This window comes from Schistocerca piceifrons, chromosome 3 (genome assembly GCF_021461385.2).
Source record: "Schistocerca piceifrons isolate TAMUIC-IGC-003096 chromosome 3, iqSchPice1.1, whole genome shotgun sequence".
NCBI lineage: Eukaryota > Metazoa > Arthropoda > Insecta > Orthoptera > Acrididae > Schistocerca > Schistocerca piceifrons.
In genome coordinates, this window is record NC_060140.1 from 432,831,617 (window position 1) to 432,837,775 (window position 6,159).

A 6,159-nucleotide genomic window follows, 5' to 3' on the forward strand; every position below is an offset into this window, starting at 1 on the left:
AAGGTGTGGGAATTTGTCATCAAGCTTTTTTTTAAAAAAAAGTTTAGTTTCTAACAATGGAAGACATCCTCGATATTGAAGGCCAGTGGGAAATGATAAAAACAAATGTGAAAGCAGCAGCAAAAGTGTGATAAAAAAAGAGAAAAGAAGAATCCATGGTTCTTGAGAGAATGAACAAAAAGTGAAAGAAAAAAAAGAGTAGCAAAGGGGAAAAAAAACGCACATGAAGATTCCAATGAAAACAAAGAAGCATGTCGAAAGTCTACTGAAAAGAGCAGAAGATGATAAATCTGTAGAGAATGCAAGAGATTTTTACATGTTAATAAGGTTCTTCAGATAAGGAAACACACCAAAGATGTATAGGACTAAAGACAAAAGTGGTATAAATTTGGAAGTCTAAATTTTGGGGAGTTTTTAAATGTTGATGATGGAAATATAGAAATGGAAGAACGACATATGTGAGAACATAATGCCCTTAATTCCTCTGCCGACACTGAATGAGAAAGTGGATGCAATAAAAATGCCAAAAACAAAAAAGTTTCAGGGATAGATGGACCAACAGTTGAACTACTTAAGAAGGTAGGAGATACAATTGCAAATTGGAATGAATAAATAATGCCATCTGGGTGGAAAGAAGTGGTCAGAGGGCAATAAACAAAAATGCAGAAATCAGGGGCAGCTCATTACTTAGCATAGCATACAAAGTGCTCTCCAAGATTCCCCATAAAACAATGGAATCATATTTAAGAGAGATAATAGATGAGAAGCAAGCAGGTTTTATGAAGACTCAATCCTGCATGGGTAAGATATCTGTACTGACAATAGTGTTTGTTGATTTTAAGAAAGTCTATGGCAACATAAACAGAGAAAAGTTGTGGGAGAAAATGCAGAATTTTGGAATACCAAAAGAAGTTACAAATTATAAAAGTTACAGTGGAAGACTCAAAGGGAGAGTGAACATGTGTGGAGAATATCCCATGGGTTTTGACATAAAAACAAGTGTTAGAGAAGGAGATGGAATATCACCGCTCTTGTTCAATGTAATAATACATGAAGCACTGGGTGCAATAAGTGAAACAGGAGAGGGAATCAGCACGCAAATAAAAATGAATGTATTGGCCTTTGCAGATGATGTAGCATAACCGCTGAAAATCTAGATGACTTGAAAATACTGGCAAGAAAGCCATTTCAAATAGCAAAGGAAGTTAGATTGGTTGTAACCATGTGTTTAAAGAAGCAGAAGAGTAAATACCTGGAGGCTGGAGCAAACAACAGAAAAAAAACAAGACATAGAAGTGAGGATACAAGTGGCACCCAGAGAATCGTATTCACTCTACAAACCACTGTCATACAAAATTTTATCAAGAGGAACCAAAATGTGAACACACAAAACTATAATCAGACTAACATTACTATATAGGTCAGAAATATGGTGAACAGATAAGAATACAAAGAAAATGGTAAAGGTTTTCTAAAATAAAATCCTTTGGAAGATATTTGGACCAATTTGCAAGGGAGAAGAATGGTGGGGTCGACCGAAGCGTCCGATCCCACCCGTCTGCTTTGACCCGTGACATAAGGCTGTTGTGGTGTGTGACGTCACGACGGCGCGGAATGTAGTTTGTGAGAGTGGCGTATTTGTAGGCGTCGTTTTGATGCTATCGGTGGTGCTCTCTGGTGGTGTGTTAGGTGATGTTTTTGGTTTAGTTTGCGAGTGTGGCGTCATGTGTGAATTTTGGTAAATTGCTTTTTTTATGTCTTTGGTAGGTATGGATATGACTGACAGGGTCAACAGTTTTCGGTTGTCGGCTATGATGAGGGACAGTGCGTTGTCTCTAATAAAATTTCTGTAACTATTCAGATTTTTGGATGAAGTCGTGAAGTGTTCAGTATGTCGTGAAGAAATGAGGCTTACTTAAAGTTCCGGCGTCTCGGGCAATGGACGGCTATATATGGAGATGTCGTAAGGATAACAGGTCAAAGGAAGTGTTCGATCCCAATGTGTGGCTGTGAGTGTTGGTATTGGTATCAGGAGATGTTTTTGAGCTATATAGGTCAAGAGAAGTGTCCGATTCCAGATGATATTGTGTTTAGTGATATTTGGGGAGTTTTGTGATGTCGGTTTTTTTTGTCGTTTTGCGTGGTTTTGTATGGGGGTGGGTGTCTAAATTTGTTTATATTTAGTTTTTCCCCACCCAAAAACCCTCTATTTCCTGCGCTTATCCAGTTAGTGTCATTAGGCTTTTTGTGGAACGTGTGTGCATTTGTTTTTCGATGTATTTTCGTCCTCATAATGTGTACGTAACGACTTTATTTGCGCCATATTGGAATTGTGGTTTATGGTCGTTTCCGCCATATTTGCGACGTCATGGGTCAAAGCAGACAGGCGGGATCGGACGCTTCCGTATTTCTGAATGGTGAAGAAGAAAAAACAGGGAGCTCTGGGAAGCGCATAATGAACTAGACATTGTTGCAGAAGCTAAGACAAAGAGAATGAGATGGGTTGTGTACATCAATACGAGAGAGGAGGGATTAAGAGAAGTCTTGGAGAAGAAACCTGAAGGTGTAGGACCTTTATCCAGATTGACAATCAGATGGAGAGATCAGGTCAAGAGGAATGTTTGATTTTAGCCGTCAGCTTTGGCCAGTGACAATGTTAATGACTGCCGTCACATCACCTTTTCGTTCATATATTCACAGACTGGTTGTGGTGACACACTGATATTTAGCTTAGCAGAGGTACAGGTTCAGTTTGGAGGTAATAATTTGGTTGTGAGTTGGTGACGCCAACGAATGTGATAGTAAAAAAAATCCAGCTGTGGTGACATTGATATGTAGCTTTGTCCAAAGTCTAGTGTATGCTGGAAGGTGACAATTTGGTTGCAAGCTGGCAAAGCCAATGAGTGTGATATTAAAAAATCTGGTTGCGATGACAGACTGATCTGTACTTAGCCCACTCAAAATAAATTGCCAATAACATCACATTATAGTCACCATAATGTTTACAGCATTTGTCATGTTTCCTACATCAATGGTCAAAGCCAATAAATCATATCAAACGTTCCTCTCTGTTCAAGAGACTAGGTGACCAATGATGTTTCGATACTTGGAGCAAGGGAAGTAGATGCCAAGCACAGAATGTTGTGGGGGAGGATCCTCGATGATGCCAAAAAATGACTGCAAATTTTGGGGCCAGAAGAGTAAGAGTAAGAATAAGTACGCATGAGAACTGGGGCCCATGAACTCTATTTCTAGCCATTACATTATGGAGTAATTTCAGATTTTGCATTCAGTAGTGACCAAGTAGTTTTGAACTGGAAATGACAGAGTTAAGAAACCTCTACTTTAAATTAAGAAATTGAATATATTGACAGGTACTGTATTGTATGGAAGCAGGGACCTCTAAACGACAGAGAGGCATTGTCCCCACAGCAGCCCGCAGTGGTACACAACCCCACAACAGGTTACAGCAGTCCACTCAACACACCGCCACCCACAACAAACCCAGGGTTACTGTGTGGTTTGGCTCCCTCAGTTGAAGCCCCCCCCCCCCAGGAACGTCTCACACCAGATGAGTGTAACTCCAATGTTTGCATGGTAGAGTACTTATGGTGTACACATACGAGGAGAAAGTGTTTGCACAGCAATCGTCGACATAGTGTAACTGAGGTGGAATAAGGGGAACCAGCCCGCATTCGCCGAGGCAGATGGAAAACCACCTTAAAAACCATCCACAGACTGGCTGGTACAGCGGACCTTGACACTAATCTGCCGGGCGGATTTGTGCCAGGGCCTTCCTGCCCAGAAAGCAGTGCGTTAGACCACACGGCTTACCGGGTGGGATCATTGATAGGTGGTTACCTAGGCTTTTGATTGCAATGAAGTAAAACTACCAATTTCATTATTGCAGCTACAGATGAACATTTAATTGTCACTCAATTCCACTTTATTATATTAACTAAATAGTATTGTCTGATACTGCGTAAATCAAGTGATATGAAAGTAAATGCTTATGGAGGATTACTGAGCCACAAAGCATACTATCATTCAAATGTAGAACACAATCAAATAACATTCTTTCCCTTCTAAAACATGATAGTAAAAGTCTTCACACTGTTTGTTTCTTTGTGCATAATGCTAAATCTCCTTCAAGCACTACTGCAAAACACACTGAACACATAATAGCTACTGTTTGGAACAAGTATTTAACTTCAGTAATCTTTCATTTATAAAAAGAAGGGTATTCGCATTTGTTTTGATGCAATATGAGCAAACCAAATCAAAGGACTGCCAACAAAGCTAAATATGAACTAGAATAGAATACCAGAAAAGTTATGACACTGGGTAATTGCTAGAACATGTCACCACAAGACAACTACATAACTGTCTCATGTTGTTGATAAAATAAAGGAAAATACTCCCAAGCAGCAACTAACATGTAATGGAAAGTCTTCCTTGAGATGATAAGACTCAACTATCAGTAGAGGGCTGACAAGTATCATACAGATGACATAAGAGGTTCAGACGAGTAATTCGCTATTCTCGTACAGTCAGTACCAGGAATATACAGTAGGCCTATGCCCTGCTGCTGAGAACAATGTGTGTCACCTAAAATGTTTGGTACCAGGAATCCACTCTGATCCACGATATTACGATGATCATGCGTTATGTAATTTCATATGTAGTACATGTACTTAGAATATTGCATATGTGGAGAGGAAGATTTGTAGCACATATACTGCTTGCAGTGCCATTCTCTAGTGTTGAGGTTTGACATTAGGAATGTAAGTGTTGTCACTGTGTTAAAATAGGGTGTTTCCGCAGACTATATTAGGTTCTAACACGGGGGGAAACGAATCAAAATGGTGAGAGTTCCTGTCATGATTTAGAGACAGCTTCATCTGGTAGTCATGTGAGAATAGCCTACGTAGGTTCATATGGTATGGAACATTATAAGAAAAAGGTACACTGGCGATCTACAATGTAGTTTATTTGGCCGTTCTGTATTTGCGTGAGGTACAGTGACTCCCAGATGGACAACAACTAGCAATATGTTACCCTTTTTTTTATTGGGCAATGTGTTCTGAATTAATTAATTATACCGGACAGATCGAAAAAAATTGCGCAGAGGAGATTTTTGGCGGGTGGAGGTAGCTTAGAAAAAGTAGGTGAAAGGTTTTTGTGTTATCTACCTTGTTTAACGATTTTTATTTTTTCGCTGGTCTTTAATTTCCGTTCGATCGATATTTTCGTTACACTGCAGTACTTGAGCTTTTCCCACTAGGGCGATAGTGTCACTTCCTTCGGCAGGTTAGTGAATTTCTTGTAGCTATATAGGTTAATCGAAGTTAATGACACCAGGCACATATCTATGTAATTTGGTTTGACTGAAAAGTATCTATTCGTGATTGGGGTGCGAGTACTGTGGAACTCATTTGGGCTATGCGGGGAAATGTGGGGTAACTACATGTATCCTACTTTGTAGAAATGTTATTTCGTAGATGCACCCATAGTACACTACGGTCTGAAGATTTGGATTAGACTAGGAACACCTCTCGTTCCACGTCTCTATATTGCGGAGACACTAAATTATATATGAATGTCAAAAACTACCTTTGCAGAGAATATAAAAGGTCCTCAAAAAATTTTATCACAATTGCGACAGTAATTCAATTCAGACCTACCTTTGGAGCGGGCGTATTTCTCTGGGCTAAACTACCATTGGGGTATTTATCCGGTATCCAGTGCCCTGGATAACATATCGCTTTATTTCCATGTCATCACCATCTTTCACTTATACTCACACGCAAAACAGAAACATAGCTCACAGCGTACAACAACACATCATCAATATTCTACCCCAACTGTCAAACAACAGCGTTCTGTACCCCCAGACATGTCAAAATTGTCAACATCAGAGATACAACTTTTCAACTACGAAAAACTTCGATCAATCGCAACAGTTCTTCAATAGAAATTCTCTAGATCGATTGACGTTCGACGTCAACGGAGAACAGAAGGCAACGTCAGTGGCCAATGGAAGGGTGTTCATATTGGACGAAATTTCAACAAAACATCCCTTAGCTTAGCTTAGTCCTGAATAGCGAAAGTGACTTTATGGTATACCATCCGAAATACAAAAAATCTGAATATAGTATC

At 39.6% G+C, this 6,159-nt stretch overlaps 1 protein-coding gene across 2 annotated transcripts in view; it reads right to left on the reverse strand.

Annotated features, from left to right (window-relative positions):
• The window catches only part of LOC124787703 (phospholipid-transporting ATPase ABCA1-like), a 446,510-nt gene extending 440,610 nt beyond the window's left edge, over window positions 1-5,900 (reverse strand). For both annotated transcript variants that reach the window (XM_047254537.1, XM_047254536.1), the window contains exon 1: window positions 5,685-5,900. The gene's annotated coding sequence lies outside the window, so the exon portion shown is untranslated. The remainder of the gene's footprint in view (window positions 1-5,684) is intronic.
• Between the last annotated feature and the right edge of the window lie 259 nt (window positions 5,901-6,159).